The sequence below is a fragment of the Eschrichtius robustus genome, chromosome 3, assembly GCF_028021215.1.
Source record: "Eschrichtius robustus isolate mEscRob2 chromosome 3, mEscRob2.pri, whole genome shotgun sequence".
Taxonomy (NCBI): domain Eukaryota; kingdom Metazoa; phylum Chordata; class Mammalia; order Artiodactyla; family Eschrichtiidae; genus Eschrichtius; species Eschrichtius robustus.
In genome coordinates, this window is record NC_090826.1 from 171,121,708 (window position 1) to 171,141,771 (window position 20,064).

The following is a 20,064-nucleotide window of genomic DNA, read 5'->3' on the forward strand; positions in this document are numbered from 1 at the left end:
ATTTCAATAAAAAAAGAACTGGGTGGATCTTCTTGTCATTTATTTTTTCGGGCCAGACAAGAGAAAGAACATATTTTTTTGGTGGAAAAATTAAATTGTATCATTCTTGTCCTTGATGAAATTTCTACTTTGATGAGGAGACAAACATGCAAATAAAACCACTTTATCAACCAATGTACCAGTCACAATAAGCTAAATTAAGTGGTACTAACAAACCACCACCAGAATAGTGGTTTAACACAGCAAAGATTTATTTTTCTATCAAGCTACATGTCCAAAGCAGACAGGGTGGTGGTGGAGTGGGGGAAGCGGGCAGCTCTTCTCATTGTAGTCAGTAGACTGAGGCCAACATAAGTCCCATCTTGACACATGCTTCTACCCACCAAGACACGGTAAAAAAAAAAAAAGAAGAGAGGCATAGTGACGCTGCCTCTTACAACTCCTGTCTGGAAATGATTTGTGCCACTGCTGCCCACATTTTGTTGGCCAAGTCACTGAGTTTCACTTAACTTCAAGAAACTGAGGAAGTGCAATCATACCGTGTGCTGGGAAGGAAGAAGACTATTTGGCCATTTACTGCATCCTATCAGGTGGTGCACAATATCAATTTGTCTTCTACTGATGACAGTCATTTTGATAACTCGATTAAAGTGGTGTCTGCCAGACTCCTTCACTATAAACTTTTTTCCCCTTGTAATTTATATATATATTATAGGGAGTTACTTTGAAACTATGCAAACATCCCATTCTTCATTAAACTTTTAATTTATTCATTCATTTACGTATTTATATCTGAATGGACCCGTGGTTTCTCATTTATTCAATGGGTTATCATTTGTTGCTATCATTATTTATTTTGACACTCAAATTGTCCTAGATTGGGCCAGTGGTAACCCCTTCAATCTGGCTTCTTTGTCCATTTGTCACGTCTCCAGCCTTCTTTGAGTCTTTCCTAGCCTCTGGCTCTAGCCAGGCTCATCTTATACTTTCCTTGTTCCAGCTCTAGCCTTGGAATCAGCCACTTTTCCTAGGAGCTCTGATTGTTTTTGGTGGAGAATGGTATTTAGAAGATCACAGTGTTTGGAGTTATCTTTGCTTTAAAGGTGTTGCTGCTCCCAGGGCCTCTCTGTGGACAGAGCTACAGGATATATGTTGACATGTTCATATACACATACACCGCCACACATACACGCACGCATACACACATTTACATCTATACTTGTATCTTTGTCTATCTATTATGTATAATGAAAACCATGAGTTTACTTTACATCTCCAATTCCAGTTCAACACCACAGAGTATATTCTGGTTTTCTCTCTTTCCATATTTATAAATCCTTTCTCCTGCATTGAGAGAATTGGCTCTTATATCCTAATATGCTTACTTATTTCATCAGTTCTGTCCTGCTCCCTCTCCCACCCCCTCCCCCATGTGGGTGCCCTACCCACTCTGCTTGGCCTCCAACACTCCATTCCAATCTCCCTTCCTCACCTTCAAGCAGGTTAACGGGACCATTGCATTATCAAAGACATTTGCACGGTCCTATTCCTATATCCTACCAGGAATCTGTTTGGGGCCCATTTTTACAGGCATGTGTGATAATGAGAAGGAATTGCAGCCAGCTAAGAATTAGAAACCCAAGTCTTCTGATTCTCCATTCTTTTTTTCTCTAAAGCCCATGGCATCAACAGCAATGAATGGAATCCATGGATGATTTCTCTGGCTTCTCTTTCTCAGTTTTATTCCTAAATGGATTTATTTTGGAAAGTAAATGAAAGTCCATTTACCCAATTCAGAATTACCTAAAGGTGAAAAAAATGTTATTTTTTCAGCAGTTCAGAGATTTTTCAAATGCTTTTTTGCCTTTGAATTACTCAAAAGCAGCTTTGTTTGGAAATATCAAACTTGGCATTTCTGGTACATAACCCTGAGTAAGGAATGTGTGCTTTGCCTTGTTGGAAGAAATTTAGTTTTGAAATAACAAAATTATGGATGTTTAAAAATACGGCACTGAGCAGACACTGTGGGTTATTTTCCTTTGCCTTTAAAACATGCTCTATATTGTGAAGCTGATAACTTTCATGGGTGGGGGAGTTTAATAGCGTGTACTTAACTGATGCAAATGTGAGATCATTTTATAAGCCACATGGGAATGTAGCTGAGTTGTCTTTTCCATTTTTACTTGGGAAACTCACATGATCTCCAAATAACTTAGAATCCTTGGCCATAGTCCCTGTGTACATATCAGGTGCTCAATAATTGTTGGGATGATGTGAATTGAACATGCTTGTTCTCATTTGGCTACAAAATTTCCCTCCAGCTCTGAGTACCTAATTATGCTCAAGGACAGGCAAATTAGGGTCCACAGACCAAATCCAGCTGGCTGCCAGCTTTTTTATGGCCTGTGGACCGAGAATGGTTTTCACATATTTAATTTGTTGAATAAAAATCAAAAGACTAACATTTTATGACATATGAAAATTATATGAAATTGAAATTTCAGTGTTCACCAATAAAGTTTTATCGGAACATAGTCATGCCCACTGATTTACATACTATCTAAGAGAGCTTTCACATTACAGTGACAGAGTTGAGTAGTTGCAACAGAGACCCTATGACCTGCAAAGCCTAAAATATTTACTATCTGGCTCTTTATAGAAAAAGTTTGTGGACCCCTAATCTAGAAGATAAATACATGTTGTCTGCTCATTTTTAAGATTACCTGCTATGAAATTTAAAGTCAAAGTGAAACAGGAGGGAAGGGGGCAGGGCACAACTCTTTAAAAGAATGACATAGCTATAGGACATGACAAAAACTGGTTAGAACCAACTAGGCCCAAGATGGCAGAAGATTTGACTTCCAATAGACCTTGAGCCTCATTATACGCCATTGTCACACATCAGCATGCTAAATGACACACCCACAGGCACCATGACTCTTCAGAGGCTAAGCATAAAAGGCCATAAAGTGGTAGTGGCCCAATTCCTGGAAATCCCCACCCCTTTCCTGAAATAATTGAAATAATCCTCCCACTTATTAGCCTATGAAATTATCCAGCTCATAAAATCTATCCATACTACATTCCGGGGCCTCTCACCTTCTGAGATGGCCCACACTCTGTCTGTGGGGTGTGTTTCTCTCTAAATGAATCCACTTCTTACCTATCACTTTGTCTCTCACTGAATTCCTTCTGTGATGAGACATCAAGAACCTGAGCTTCATTAAGTCTTGAGACCAGGTGTGTGGTCTCAATTAAAACACCATGTGTTCAAGTCCCAATCTGAGGTGCACGGTTTCAAAAGCTTCCTTTTAACTTTCTACCCATCATACTTCTGGTCTGCCTCCTCACTGATCTTCGATTGGATTCCAACTTAATTTCATTAACAAAAATTATTGGAAAAGAATAAAAGTATAAAACACAAAGTCGAATATAAAATTTTTTGATTCTGTTCTCTTGTTAATTGTCTGCACTACTAATTCCATATTAGGTGAGTAATAAAGACAATTATGAGTAAAGAGACTTGAATGATACCGCCTATTTTATACATCACTGGGTTTGCTTCTAGTTGCTGTGTTAATTTTGCTTTCTCAAGCTGTCATAAGCTCTGTGAAGATAGAGACTAGCTTTTTTGCTTCTTTTGGATTTCATGCACATGGTGTGGAAACCAGAACTGATAATCACAACTATCTAATGGCACTGCCCTGCATCTAAGCCCCTGAATGTTATTGGAAATAATCACATATCTGTGATGATGACAGATCTCAAAAAGATACTCCTCTCTGCCTCATCATCCTACCAACCATCCCTAGTAAGTTCACTTTTCCATTCTCACCCTCCTGGCTAGCTCATCTCCTACTTCACAGAGAATATAGAGGGAACCAGATGAGAATTATTCCAATTCTACCCATGTTCCTGCATCTTTAGCTACATGGTATATAGATTGTCACGTAACAATAGGTCTCTTACTACAGGTAATAGTCCTTCCATGTACTCCTGGATCCCATTCCTCCAGCCTTTGAAAGGACTCGGCTCCTCATTCACCCCTTCTTTGTCTCCACCACCAGCTGTCCTTCTCTTCTGCATCATTCCAGTCAGCACATAAGCTAGTCTTAATAAGATCCCTCTTTTAAAATCTTCCCCCCCCCCATTTCCTGGCACCTCCTCTAACTACTCTTAAAGGCATCTCTTGAAATCATCATGCATACTTGCTATCTGCACCTTTCTCACTCGTTGTCTAGACCTGCCATCTGCCTATTCTCCCCTCAACCCATTCTAAACAGGCTCTATTTACCACCATGCATGAAACTTGTCAAAGTCACAAGTGACTCCATCTGGAGAAATATAGTAGTTGATCATCCATTTGTACCTTACTTTGTTTATCATTAACACATGGTGTGGTTGTTTACTTTCTCTTGAAAACCCTTCTTTTCCTAGCCTTCTGGGGCACCACACTCTTCCAGTTTTCCCCCCACATCACTGATGACTTCTCTGTCTCCTTGGATGACCTTCTGTATTAACCACGTCTTTTCAAATTCTGATGCTTTGGCATCCAGAGTCTTGTGGAGCTTGGAGGGACTGCCCCTCCCAGTGTTAGATAATGAACAACTCATCTCTGAGTGTGCCTTTCAAATGCAAACCAACCGATCCAAAGCCCCCCCCACCCCATTCCTTACCACCCCCATGCCCCGCCCCAGCCACCTTTACTGGGCTCTCACAGGGCTCTTACACTCCAGGACAATATTCCCCTGCCCTAATCACCCAGGGCCAAGTACCAGACAACTGGGGACAGTCCAGCGCCTACTGAAATTATTCAAAATAGCCAATCTTAAGCCTGGTTACCCCTTGCCCATTCTTTCCCATGGAAACCACAGTAAAGACTCTTTTGTTTTATAAATTTATTTTATTTATTTATTTTTGGCTACGTTGGGTCTTTGTTGTTGCAAGTGAGCTTTCTCTAGTTGCAGTGAACGGGGGCTACTCTTTGCTGTGGTGCATGGGCTTCTCATTGAGGTGGCTTCTCTTGTTGTGGAGCATGGGCTCTAGGCATGAGGCTTCAGTAGTTGTGGCACATGGGCTCAGTAGTTGTGGCTCTCGGGCTCTAGAGCACAGACTCAGTAGTTGTGGCGCACGGGCTTAGTTACTCCGTGGCATGTGGGATCTTCCCAGACCAGGGATCAAACCCGTGTCCCCTGCATTGGCAGGTGGTTTCTTAACTCCTGTGCCACCAGGGAAGTCCCACAGTAAAAACTCTTGCCCACATTTTCCCCATCACTTCCTCTGCCTCCTGACTGACTCTGGTGCTTCCCCATGTGGCCCTGCATGGTATGCCATGTCTCCTGTTTCTAGAGATCTGTGAGTATAACAAACTACTTCCTTCATGACAGTTATTCCATGTCTATATGTCTTACCATAGTTGATTAAAATAAATCCTGGGTACCCTTTAAGTACTCTTCTTCTTTCTGAACTTTAAATATTGGAGCCTCTCTGGAATCTTCCTTGTCTCTCTTCTTTTCTCTATTTATCCTTGCCATCCCCCACCCACCCATTCCCAACCGCCAGGATGATCCAATTTATGTACATGGCCATGAATACCATCTGCATTTGTTAATAACCCTCAGATTTAAATATCCAGACCGGATCTCTTCCCTGAGCTCCAGATTCATGTATCCAACAGCCTTGCTGACATATTTATTGAGTGTCTAGTGAGCACTTCAAACTTAATATGTCCAAACTGAACTACTTATTTACCCTGCCCTTCCTTATTCCACCCAAACTGTTCTCCACACTCAAGCCTGTTCCACATCAGTAAGTGAGCCCCTTCTAGCCAAATGCTCCAGCACATGAGACCTAGGAGCCACCCTACAGATCTCTCTTTCTCTTATACCCCACAACCAATCTGTGGTAGAAAGAATTCTAAGATTACCCCAAGGAAGCACACCCTTATTTAATTCCCTCTTTGTGAGTGCTGGAGGAACGTATAACTTGCTTCTAGCCAATGGAATAGAGCAAAGGTGAGAGCCTGAGCACAGGACCCAGGGAAGATGTGCTTGAACTCCTGACCTACAGAAACTATGAGATAATACAAACGTATGTTGCTTTTAAGCTGCTAGGTTTGTGCAAATTTGTTATGCAGTAATGAAAGATGAATACACACTCTCTCAGCAAGTTCTGCTGATTCTACCTTGAGAACTTATCAGCAATCTAACCACAGTCTATCCCCGCCACCACTGTGGTCCTACTCTAGTTCATGTTGTCATTTCTTCACAATTCCACCAGCCTTCTCTCTGACCTCCCTACCTCCACTCTTGCCCTCCCACATCTCATTCACCAGTTTCAAGAATTGTTTTTTAAACATGTAAATCAAATTCCATGACTATGATGTACAAACTCTCCAAGATCTGGCCTTTGCCTCTCTCTGACTTATAGTGCCCTTTCCTCACTGCTGTTTTCACATGGGTCTCACTGATCTCAATGTTCCTGAAACATGCCAAACCCATTCCCGCCTGTGGACCTTTGCACTTTCTGGTTTCTGCTGCCTGGAATACTCGGATGGACCATTACATGGCTCTCCCCCTCACTTCCACCCTATCTTGGCTCAAGTGACACCTCTTTATTTTTTATTCATTTTTGAAATTGAAGTATAGTTGACTTACAATACTGTGTTAGTTTTAGTTGTACAGTAAAGTGATTCAATTATATATATATATTTTTCAGATTATTTTCCATTATAGGTTATTACAAGATATTGAACATAGTTCCCTGTGTTATACAGTAAATTCTTATTGCTTATTTTTGTATATAGTAGTGTGTATCTATTAATCCCATACTCCTAATTTATCCCTCTGCCCCTTTCTCCAGTGAGACGTCTTTTTTTTTTTTAGTATTTATTTATTTGGCTGCACCGAGTCTTAGTTGTGGCATGCGGGATATTCCTTGTGGCATGCGGGATCTTTTTAGTTGCCACATGCGGGCTCTTAGTTGTGGCATACAAGATCTAGTTTCCTGATCAGGGCTCGAGCCCAAGCCCCTGGCATTGGGAGTGTGGAGTCTTAACCACTGGACCTCCAGGGAAGTTCCCCCCACCCCCTGCCCCCAGTGACACCTCTTTAACAGAACTTTACTGATAAACGGATACGGAGAAACCACCTTTCCTTTTTACTCTCTAACCTGTTTTCTATTTATTTTTCTAGTGAGTACTTATTATGATCTGAAATTAATTCACACTTATTTTTATATCATATAGTTATTTATGGCATGTCCCTTCCTCTAGAATTTAGGCTCCAGAAGGGCAGGGAACTTCTGTCTAGTCTCTGCTTTATCCACCACAACTAGAACAATGCTGGGCATAGACTTGTCCTCAGAAATGATTTGCTGAATGAATGAGCTTACCAGCCTAATCCCCATGCTTTGTGTGTACTGTCTTTTCTGCTGGAGATGCTTTTCCTCCACTGACTGTCTCTTTATCATCCTTCAGCTCTCATTTCAAGTCGCTTCCTCCGAGAAGCCTGTCCCTGCCAGCCTTCTTTTCCCCATCTCCTTCCCCGTGACTCTGGTACAGAGGGAGGCGAACTCTTTCTGTAGTGTCAGATAGTAACTGTTTACAGCTTGGTAACCCACTCAGGGCCTGTCACAACTACACCTCTTGGCCGTTGTAGCTTGAAAGTGGCCACGGACAATTCCTATCTGAATGCATGTGGCTGTGTTCCCATAAACTTTATTTATGGACACTCAAATTCGAATTTTGTGCAATTTTTACATGTGATGAAATAGTAACCTTTTTCGGATTTTTTTCAATCATTAAAAATGTTAGTTTGCAGGCTGTACCGAAATAGGCAGTGGGTTGGATTTGGCCCCAAGGCCGTAGTTTGCTAACTCCTGTGCTAGTATATTACCTTCTTTTTTATTTTTATTTTTTTAATTGAAGTATGGTTGATTTACAATGTTGTGTGAATTTCTGCTGTACATTAAAGTGACTCAGCTATACACACACACATATATATATATATATATATACACTCTTTTTTAATATTCTTTTCCATTATGGTTTATCCCAGGAGATTGGATATAGTTCCCTGTGCTATACAATAGGACCTTGTTGTTTATCCATTCTAAATGTAACAGTTTGTGTCTACTAACCCCAACTTCCCAGTCCATCCCTCACCCTCCCCTCCTCCCCCTCGGCACCACAAGTCTGTTGTCTATGTCTGTGTTATCTTCAAAGAGCTGACAGTTATCTTATTTGTTCCTTTGTTTTTGTGCTTGTTTTACCCTGTTAAAACATGGTCACCTTCAGGGCAGGAACTTAATCCCCCGGGCCTAGAACGCTGCCTGGGTAGAACTACCCCAGGGCAGACCTTGCTCACTCCCTAGAGCCCCCTTTCTCCAGAAGCTTCTTTACCTTCTTCTCTTGTACTGATACCGCCCCCTTAGGAATTCAGGTTTCATCTCAGGAGAGGGAGCCAGTAAATGTGACATCTGGTTGGAATACGAATCTCAGCTTTCAGTGAAGAGGGGCCTAGTTTATCTTGATCGCAGCTGTATCCCCAGCATCTAACTGTTCTAACTATATCCTATTTACCCCTGTAGTAAAGGAGTAACCACCCTCCATAAACAGGACAAGTTAGCCGTACATACAACACCTGACACTGGACAGATAAGATTGATGGAAGCTTCTTAGTCATAGATACTCACACTCTGGGCGTGCAGGACACTGCAAGCCATGCAGGGCCATGAGGGGTTTGCACTCAGGAACAGTGAACCAGCAGGGGAGGCAGGCTTTGTAGTGACAAGAGGTCAAGGTAACCCTTGGTTCCCATGGGAGGATGTGATTGGTAAAACCCATTAGGTTGAGGATCGGGCGGGGTGCAGCTGGGTGGGCTGGTAGGGGACCGAGCAGGGTGGAGAGCCTTTCCTGCTGGGTGGGTGAGGCGGGGCCTGTCTGGCAAAAGAAGGAAAAGTCATGGCTAGGCCTGTGACCCTCAGGGATGCCAAGATGACACTTGACATTTTAGCACACGTGTTACTCACGTAGCACAAAACTTGTAATAATAAATATTTGTTGAATGAATGAGTGATTTCACTGAACCTTTTCTCAGTATCTGCTATGTACCAGGCTCTATGTTAGCTAGCGACACAAAAAGAGGGCTGAGATACAACTACACTTCCGTTATAAGCTACTGCGCAGTTGTAGTGGCGAGTGATACACGGTCTGAGGGCTGGGTGCCCCAGGATGTGTCAGAACACTGATGATGGGCCAATATAGGGGTGGGTTGGGAACCAAAAGAGGGAGTTTCATTGAATTGGTTCTACTTTTTTGTCTTCCTCCAATCACCCACTCACCCACTCATCCTTTCATTTAGTATTTATTGAGGGTCTACCATGTGCCAGGCTGGGCAAATGAGCTTTTGTGGTTTTCAAATCCAGGAGACAAGCTACCACCATGACACACAGAGGACAAATTGGGATTATGAGGAAGGACAGGGTAACGTGGTCTCAACAATCCACCTGGGCATTGCAGGTGTGTGGAGACACTATGAGTGGTGTTCTCACGCAAGTGTGGTGAGTCAGGGGGTGCCGTGGAGGGGCATTTGGAGTTCAGGCAAGTGACGGACACCGATTGGCAGGAAGGAGGGGCAAAGCAATCCAGGCATGAATCAGTCTCTGGTTGGCTTCCTTGTTAAATAGATTTTTCACAGGGAAGAGCCATGTCCTGTCCAGCTACTTTCCTCTGATGGATTTGTGCAACAATAGACCACACCACGTTGTTTATGGGATTACGAGGTTGTGTTTGCAGCTGAATTTTAGTCAGGCAGAACCTCTCAGGGTCCAGAGCCTGGTCTTAGCCTTAAAATATAGGCAGGAAATGGGAAGTACATCTGCCTGGCCCTCCTAGATCAACTTATTTTGACAAAATTTTCTAGTCTTCTTTCCCTACTTTGCGTGGTGGGAATTTGGCTATATATTCATTAATTCATTGAGCAAGTGTTTGGTATCAGACACAGGGCCAGGGTCTGGGAAAAGCAATAACAGCAACAACAAACAGATCTCTGTCCTTGAAGAACTTGCAATGTAATGGGGAAAAATAATATCACAACAAAAGCAGCAAATAAAATTTGGTGTGATAAACTTTAGGACATAGACTCTTTATTATAATTACTTTTTAATTGAAGTATAGTTGATTGATAATGTTGTGTTAATTTCTGCTATACAGCAAAGTTTTACATATACATACATTCCTTTCCATATTCTTTTCCATAATGGTTTATTATAGCATATTGAATATAGTTCCCTGTGCTATACAGTAGGACCTTGTTTTTTTTTTTTTTTTAAAGTCCGAGTATGTGTTTTGTTTTGTTTTTTTTTAATGACTACATTTATTTATTTATTTTTTGGCTGTGTCGGGTCTTCGCTTCTGTGCGAGGGCTTTCTCCAGTTGCGGCGAGCGGGGGCCACTCTTCATTGCGGTGCGCGGGCCTCTCACCATCGCGGCCTCTCTTTGTTGCGGAGCATAGGCTCCAGACGCGCAGGCTCAGTAGCTGTGGCTCACGGGCCCAGTTGCTCCGCGGCATGTGGGATCCTCCCAGACCAGGGCTCGAACCCGTGTCCCCTGCATTGGCAGGCAGACTCTCAACCACTGCGCCACCAGGGAAGCCCCCGGACCTTGTTTTTTATTCATTCTATATATAATAGTTTGCATCTGCTAATCCCATACTCCCAATCCATCCCTCCCCTGCCCCCTCCTCCCCCTTGACAACTACAAGTCTGTTCTCTAAGGACATTGACTCTTAAACCAGAGAACTCTGGGTTTTGATTCAGCCATCTACTAGCTGTTAGTCCTTGGAAAATAGCTTAACCTGTCTGTTTGCTCTTTTCTAAAATGAGAATAATAGTGGAACTACCACATAGCGTTATTGTGAGGATTAAATATTGTAAGAACTTAGGGCAGTGTCTGTATGAGCAGTCAATAAATGCTGGTTCTCATTATTGTTATTATTGTGATAGAGACAACTTCGGGGACAATGAGTGCATACAAAATGGGCACCTGGGCTTCCCTGGTGGCGCAGTGGTTGAGAGTCTGCCTGCTCAATGCAGGGGACACGGGTTCGAGCCCTGATCTGGGAAGATCCCACATGCCGCGGAGCAACTAGGCCCGTGAGCCACAATTACTGAGCCTGCGTGTCTGGAGCCTGTGCTCCGCAACAAAGAGAGGCCGCGATGGTGAGAGGCCTGCGCACCGCGATGAAGAGTGACCCCTGCTGGCCGCAACTGGAGAAAGCCCTCGCACAGAAACGAAGACCCAACACAGCCAATAATAAATAAATAAATATTAAAAAAAAAAAAAAAAATGGGCACCTAATAGTGAGAAAAGGATTCATGGAAAGTTTCCTATAAGTGGTGATAATTGAACTAAATCTAGAAAGAAGAGTAAGGATCATAGCTAAAATGTATCAAGTGCTTACAACAGTCCAGATACTGTTCTGAGGATGTAACATGGATGACCGCTTTTAATCTCACAACCCTCTGAAGTATGTGCTAATATTATCTTTATTATTCCAGATGGAAGACAAATAGGACTTAACCAGGCAGAGAAGCATTTTGGACAGTGGTGCAGGTACAGTGGTCCAAGGATATGAAAGAACAGCAGATTGATGGAACTGAAAGCTGTGCCATGTGGCTGGAAGAAAAAGGATGTGTGGGCAAGCTGTGTGAGCTGAGGCTGGAGAAATAGGCAGATCAGACTGTCACTGTTATCCAGATTTGCTGGACCCCCAGCTGAATAGAGTCCAGCACTATCTTCGACAAAGCTCTGGTCACCCATTTCCCATTGTATTGATGGGAAGCAGATGTAATCAGGCTCATCTTCATTGGAATAGGTGCTCTTCACGTATAAAAACACATCAGAAGGTTCTTGGGAATTAACTGAAGAAACCATTCCAGAAAAGATTGGACCGAGAGACAGAGGCACAACTACTAGCCTCTCTCTTTTACTGTGTCCAGTTCAAGTGATTTTAAATCCCAAAGTTAAACCCACATAAAGATGAGCTCAATTTGAGCTCAGAAATACATGCACAAAAATGGTTCTGCCTTGATGCTGTGAACTTTTCTGATGATTGCCTTCTTCCTAGGCCTTGTTCTGGTCTTGTTTTGTTGGCCACTTGACCCAAAGAAATGAAGTACTGACCTGACTTAACCTCTAACCTTCCTAAGAGGTATGAACAAGCACCAAAAGGCATTTTTTAACTAAGACACATACAAAGAAACATGCAAAAGAGAAAAACAGTTAAAAGCAACCAACCAATATAGAACTATAACACAAAGCCCAATGCTTAAGTCATGTCCATGATTTAAGGCTGGTCTTGAAAGGCACTGGAAACTTCTAGCTGTTAGCAACCCTAAAGCCACCAGATCAGTTGGGTAACACGTTTGAAGACAGACCACTGGACTGGCCTACTTCAAAGCGCAGCTCACATTCTGCTGTTTGGGATTCGAGACTGGCCAAGAAGCTCATGACTACTTCTCTTCCTCTCCCTCCTCCACCCAGTGTACCCACTGGGGACTTTCATTAATAGCATCTGCTATGCCAGTAACTTGTGACTTTGGATTAAACATTTCTGTCTTTTCTTTTCTTTTTTTAACTGCCTCTCTCTGCCTCTATTTTGTAAGGCAAACATTATTTCTGGGGATGGTACAAAACTTCAGGAATATTTCAGTATGCCTATGTTCACTCTGGTGAGACCAGGACATTAAAAATATCCCCAAATTTAGAGAAGAGACAGAAAGGATCAATGTTCAAATGGAGGAAAGAAAGACTATGTAGTATCCATGACATGCCTACTGCAAACCTTTTCATTTTTTTTTTTTTTTTTCTTCAGTTTGCACTGAACTGAACTGTAGTTCCTGGGAAAGAGAATTTTGGGAATATTGTATGTGTGGTTGATTTCATTATAAATGTTTAATTCAAGGAATTGTGTCTCCTCCTCCACTTCTCTACTCCCATCCACCACACCTATTTTTGCCTTCTCCTCTTCTTACGCTTCCTAGGTTAATCCACGGTATCCAGTGGTCCAGGTTAGATACTTTAGGGGCATCCTCAACTCCTCCTGTTCCCCTGCCCATGCAATGAAATACTGACCCGATTTAACTTAATTCTTATTGGGGGAATAATGTTTATTGAGCACCTCGTTTGTGCCAGAGATTGTGTTGAAGCCTTCACATATTTTTAATTTACTCCTCACTATAACTATATACGAATAATTTTAATGTACTAAGGAAGCCAAGGATCAGAACTTTTGCTGAAAACATCTTTAAAGTACGTGGAGAAGCCAAGTTTTGAGTGAAGTTTTGTGTGCCTGTGAGGTTTCAAAATTCAAGGTCTTAGGCTGTACCCACCTAGTTAATAGACTTATGTTTACATGATGTTTGTATTACTGGTTGAGGAACATTCCAAACTGTATGTACTACAAGTACCTGAAACACAATGTGTGTAAAACAGAGTTTACCATAGTCTTTTAAAAACTGCTCCTTCTCCTAATTTCCCTAATTTGGTCAAAGGTACTACTTTTCTTCGCATCACCCTGAAGCGGTGTTTCTCAAGCTTGGCAGTACTGGCATTTGAGGCTGGATACTTCTTAGCTGTAGGGGGCTTTGTGTGCATTGCATGACGTTGAGCATTAACTTTCATAACAGTATCATACACACCATCCCAGTTGTGACAATCAAAAATATTTTCAGACACTGAAAAATGTTCCCTGGGGAAAAAATGGCTCTCAACTGAGAATCACTGCCTTATAGTGAAATTCCAGAATCTCCTTTTTTCCTCTCCATCCTGTTTATTTATTTATTTATTTTGGTTTGTTTGAATACTGTATCAATTACTAAATTCTATTACTTCTGCCTGTGCAACATTTCTTGCATCCATCCTTGTGTTTTTATTGTCTTACATAACACTTGCCCTTCTCTCTTCTTAAGGGGTTTTCCCCGTCCTTGGTATTTACTGCTTCCAACCTGTCCTGCACATCTGTGCCAACTTAATCTTCTCATCCATCATGACACCTATCTGCTGAAACCTCTCAAACAGCTCCCTGTTGCTTACTGAATACATTTTGAACTCTCTGAAACTGTATAGCTCTGCCTATGATTAGTGGGTGAGATTAAATGTGGGACCTTAGCTTCATGAAACTATTGTAGATACAGATCAGAGGCACCAATCTGCTTCATGTGAATTGAAGGTGATCTTTTGTATCTCCATTTATTTTATAAAACCTAACATTTTAAACATTCCCTTCCTTGTAGTTTCAGTAGCATTATCCTATTAAAACTCTCTGGACTTGGTCTCCATTGAAGGGAAGTACTTTGGATGACCAATTAAATTTGTTTAATGAGTTTTTGGCTTATTCAGGTTTTCTATTTCTTAAGCTAAAGGTTAAAATGTATTAGCTTAAAAATATTCATAAATCTTTTAATTTTGAAAGCTCTGCCATATCTCTAGATATGTCCTTTTTTTCCACCTAGTATTGTTTAAATATATCTTTTCTCCTGGTTTTCTTTTAAGATTGGAGTGTAGTTGATTTACAATATTGTGTTAGTTTCAGGTGTACAGCAAAACTATTCAGTTATACATATACATATGTATGTATATATCTATTCTTTTCTTGATTCTTTTCCATTATAATTTATTACAGGCTATTGAATATAGTTCCCTGTCCTATACAGCAAATCTTGTTGTTTATCTGTTTTATATATGGTAGTGTGCATCTGTTAATCCCGTACTCCCAACTTATCACTCCCCCCACTTTCCCTTTGGTAACCGTAAATTTGTTTTCTATGTCTGTGAGTCTGTTTCATAAATAAGTTCATTTGAACTATTTTTCAAATTCCACATATAAGTGATATCATATAATATTTGTCTTTCTTTGTCTGATTTGCTTCACCTAGTATGATAATCTCTAGGCCCACCCGTGTTGCTGCAAATGGCTCTCTTTGTTTTCTTGACTCATTTTGCTAAAATTTTGTCTCTTTTATTACATTTTAGAAAGTATCAGCTTTTATTTTTAATTTTACTGAAGTATAGTTGATTTACCATGTTGTGTTAACTTCTGCTGTACAGCAAAGTGATTCAGTTATACATATATATATGTATATATTCTTTTTCATATTCTTTTCCATTATGGTTTATCACAGGGTATTGAATATAGTTCCCTGTGCTATAGATAAGACCTTGTTGTTTATCCATCCTATATATAATAGTTTGCATCTGCTAATCCCAAACTCCCAATCCTTCCCTCACCTCCCACTTGGCAACCACAAGTCTGTTCTCTATGTCTGTGAGTTTGTTTCTGTTTCATAAATACGTTCATTTGTGTCATATTTTAGACTTCACATATAAGTGATATCATATGGTATTTGTCTTTCTCTTTCTGACTTACTTTGATTAGTATGATAATCTCTATGTCCATACATGTTACTGCAAATGGCATTATTTCATTCTTTTTAATGTCTGAGTAATATTCTCTTGTGTATATATATAAAATATTCCATTATATATATACCACATCTGATCTTTCCTTAAGAGAACCAGGCATGAGGAACACAGGTAGCCAAAGGCCTCCACCTGTCACACCTTCCAATTCCTTCCTATGTTCACACTCTGACTTCTTCCCCCAGGCTGATCCTAAACAGTGACTGAATAGAGGTGCCGAAGCCTGGTCGTCTCTGGACCCCTCTAATGGGCCATCTTTCCTCCAGGGCCTCCCATCTGCCTGGCCAAGGCTTTCTCAGAGCAACACTGCAGTTTGAGGCCCTTTCCACCTGCAGTGCTGAAGCCTTTCTTCCTTGATTTTTTTCCTACTTCTTTCAAGGGACTGGGGGCTATTTTATTTAAAGGAGTGTTTCTCAAACTTGAATGTACATATACATTGAAGATCTTGTTAAAGTGCACTTTTGGCTTCAGTTGATCTGGAGTGAGGGCCCGATAGTCTTTGTTTCTAACAAGCTCCCAGGTGATGGGCTGCTGGCCCAAAGGCCACAATTGAGTGGTAGGGGTTTAGATTGTAATTTATATTTATCAACCAAGCAGTTGCTATAGAGAGAAGCAATCAAGTCCAATTCACGTTGGATTTGTAAGTGGAAATAACAACATGCATTTCAGCAGCACCAATTTTTCTGATTGCTTTGACCTGAGTGGTAGAAGCCCATGATAAAGTGGGCTTGGCTATTTAAGTTATAATGAGAGAGATGCTTCATATTTTGGGGCACATCATTTTAGCCCTCATACAAACAAAGTACTATTATAATGAGGCACTTCAGAATGGCATTTAAGTGTCAGGTAGATTTAGGTTTCCATTGTAGAAACACCTTTTGAATAAATGTCCCATGAGGAGAAATAGAAGGTCCCATTGATGTGAGAATTATGAACAAAACAATCGGAGTGAAGACCTAAAGAAGAGAAATGCATGTAGGGTTGGAATGCAGTACAGAGGGGAAAAATATCCAAACAAAAACACCCAGACCCAGTAGGCTTGCCATTTAGATCTGAGCCACTGAATATTTTTTGTACTTGTGTCAAAAATCAGTTGTCTCAAGCTCCCTGATTTCAAACTATATTATAAACTTGTAGTAATAAAAACAGTATGGTATTGGCATAAAAACAGACACATAGTTCTATGGAACAGAATAGGGAGCCCAGAAATAAACCCACACATATATGGTCAATTGATTTACCACCAAGGAGCCAAGAATATACAACAGGGAAAGGACAGTCTCTTCCACAAATGGTATTGGGAAAACTGGACAGTCACATGCAAAAGAATGAAACTGAAACTTATATCACACACAAAAATTAACTCAAAATGGATCAAAGACTTGAATGTAGGATCTGAAACCATAAAATTTCTATAAGAAAATGTAGGAGGTAAGCTTCTTGACATCGGTCTTGGTGATGATTTTTTGGATTTGACACCAAAAGCAGATACAACAAAAACAAAAATTAAAAAAATGAGACTACATGAAACTAAAAAGCTTTTGCATAGCAAAGGAAACCATCAACAAAATGAAAAGGCAGCCTACCAAATATTTGCAAGTCATATATCTGATAAAGTGTTAATATCCGAAATATATAACGAACTCATACAACTCAATAGCAAAAAGCAAACAATGCAATTAAAAAGTGGGCAGAGGGTCTGAATAGACATTTTTTCCAAAGAAGACATGCAGTTGGTCAACAGGTACATGAAAAGGTGCTCAACATCACTCATCATCAGGGAAGTGCAAATTCAAAACCACAATGAGATATTACCTTACATCTGTTAGAATGGCTATTATCAAAAAGACAAGAAATAAGTGTTGGTGAGGATGTGGAGAAAAGGGTACACCTGTACACCGTTGGTAGGAATGTAAATTGGTGCAGCCACTATGGAAAGCAATATGGAGTTTCCCCCCCAAAATTAAAAATAGAACTATCATACAGTCCAGCATTTCCATTTCTGGGTATTTTTCCAAAGAAAACAGAAACACTAACTTGAAAAGATATATGCACTCCTATGTTCATTGCCACATTATTTACAATAACCAAGGTATGGAAGCAACCTAAGGGTCCATCTATGAATGAATTGATAAAGAAGATGTGAAATATATATATGTGTATATATATACACATATATATATAAAATAGAATATTATTTAGCCATAAAAAAGAAGGAGATCTTGCCATTTGTGACAACATGGACAAACATTGAGGGCATTATACTAAGTGAAATAAGTCAGACAGAGAAAGACAAATACTGTATGATCTCATTTATATGTGGAATCTAAAAAACAACACAACAGAAAACAAACAAAAAACCCCAATAAACCCCACCCTGAATGCATGGATACAAAGAACAGATAGGTGGTTGCCAGAGGCAGGGGTGGGGGGTGGGTGGGTGAAATAGATGAAGGGGGTTAAAAAGTACAAATTTTCAGCTATAAAAAAATAAGTCATGGGGACGTAAAGTACAATATGGTGACTATAGTTAATAATGTGGTATCGTGTATTTGAAAGTTGCAAAAAAGTAGATCTTGTAAGTTTTCACCACAAGAAAAAAAGTTTGTAACTATGTAAGGTGATGAATGTTAGCTAGACTTTTTGTGGTGAACAATTTGTAATATATACAAATATCAAATCATTATGTTGTACACCTGAAAATAATATAATGTTATATGTCAATTACTAAAAAAAAAATTCATTTGTCCATATATATGAGACAAATATGGAACATGTATTTTTTCCATTGACTGTTTGTCTCTGTTGACAATATCAAACTGTATTGATTACTGTAGGTTTATAACAAGGCTTGAAATCTGTGGTGTCAGTTCTGTAACTTTGGTCTCCTTTTTCAAAATTGTTTTGGTTTTTTAGGTTCTTTTCATTTCCAGATAAATTTTAGAATCAAACTGTCAGTCTCTACAAAAAAAAAGCCTACAGGGATTTTGATTGGAAGTGTATTGAGTCTGTAGATCAATCTGGGAAGAATTTCAGGTCTTGCACATATTTGGGGATATTTATTCTTTAGTATTTCATATTTTTTGCTGCTATTGTAAGTAGTATTTAAAAATTTCAATTTCCAATAATTTGTTGCTAGTATATAGAAATATGGTTGATTTTTGTACATTGAGCTTGTATCCGCAACCTTGATAAAATCACTATCTCTAGTAGTTTTCTTGCAGATCCCATTGGATTTTCTACATAGACAGTCATGCTGTTGGAACTTTTTAAGATTAAAAGACTAATTAATTTTAAAAGCAGCATTTTTGGTACACGCGTATGTGAGCTTAATTAAAACTGCTCGTGGAGAAAAGTGATTACTTTAACAATTTACTTCTGATTATGTTTCTGAAGGGCACCAGAAGGTGATGAGTGGAACAGACGTTTCCTTGGTAGACACATGGACCCTATGTCTTTAATTTGCCAAACAGTGGATGGTCTCACTCTTACTTTCTCCAGCCCAGTCTGTTGCCGGACTGTAAATTTCATTTTACAGTCATACTTCATGTGCACTTAGAATAACTCTACAAACCACACAGGAAAACCCCATATGAATGGCTAGGTGCTAGCACACATTTCAAATTATGGCTTTCAATTAATTGATAGTGAGTTATGACCTTTTAAACATTTTAAACTGTCTGTTTTATAAAAGGGAAGAGAAAATTTAAAAAACAACAACTTCAACAATAGTATTTTCTTATCTTTATTCTTTCTCTATAATCCTAAAGGTTTAAAATAAAAATGAAAGTTTGCTTTTCTTTTTCCTTTGGGGGGAAGGGTTGTAGAGGGAGCTAAACCACATGGTGAAAACTCATGTAAAGACTGAACTTTTGATGTGTTTATATTTGCTGGCTCAGGGAGGCATGGTGATTGACAGGTGGGATTGCTCACCTCCCAGATGGTGTAGGCACAAGGACTATTAAACATGCACTCCCTAACCTCATTCCCTCACACTTGTACATATGCACTGTCTTGTGTTACTTGTAGAATCTCCCTGACCTGCATGTGTAATCCACATTCCTCATTCTACACTCTACCCCATCTTTCCCACCTCAATGTACTTGTTTTTTATTTTTTTTTAATCAAAAAATTTTTTTGGCTGTGTTGGGTCTTCGTTGCGGTGCACAGGCTTCTCATTGTGGTGGCTTCTCTTGTTGCAGAGCATAGGGCTCTAGACCTGCAGGCTTCATTAGTTGCAGCATGTGGACTCAGTAGTTGTGACACGTGGGCTCAGTAGTTGCGGCACGTGGGCTCAGCAGTTGTGGCTTGCAGGCTCTAGAGTGCAGGCTCAGTAGTTGTGGTGCATGGGCTTAGTTGCTCCGTGGCATGTGGGATCTTCTCAGACCAGGGATCGAACCCATGTCCCCTGCATTGGCAGGCAGATTCTTAACCACTGCACCATCAGGGAAGTCCTCTCAATGTACTTATTGATGATGCTGTGGATAGTAGGTATTACTCATGCTTGTGGTTCTGGAAGAAAAGGCAAGATTAGAACAATCCTATATGTACACACGTTCATGGCAACACCTTAGCTTTAGTGC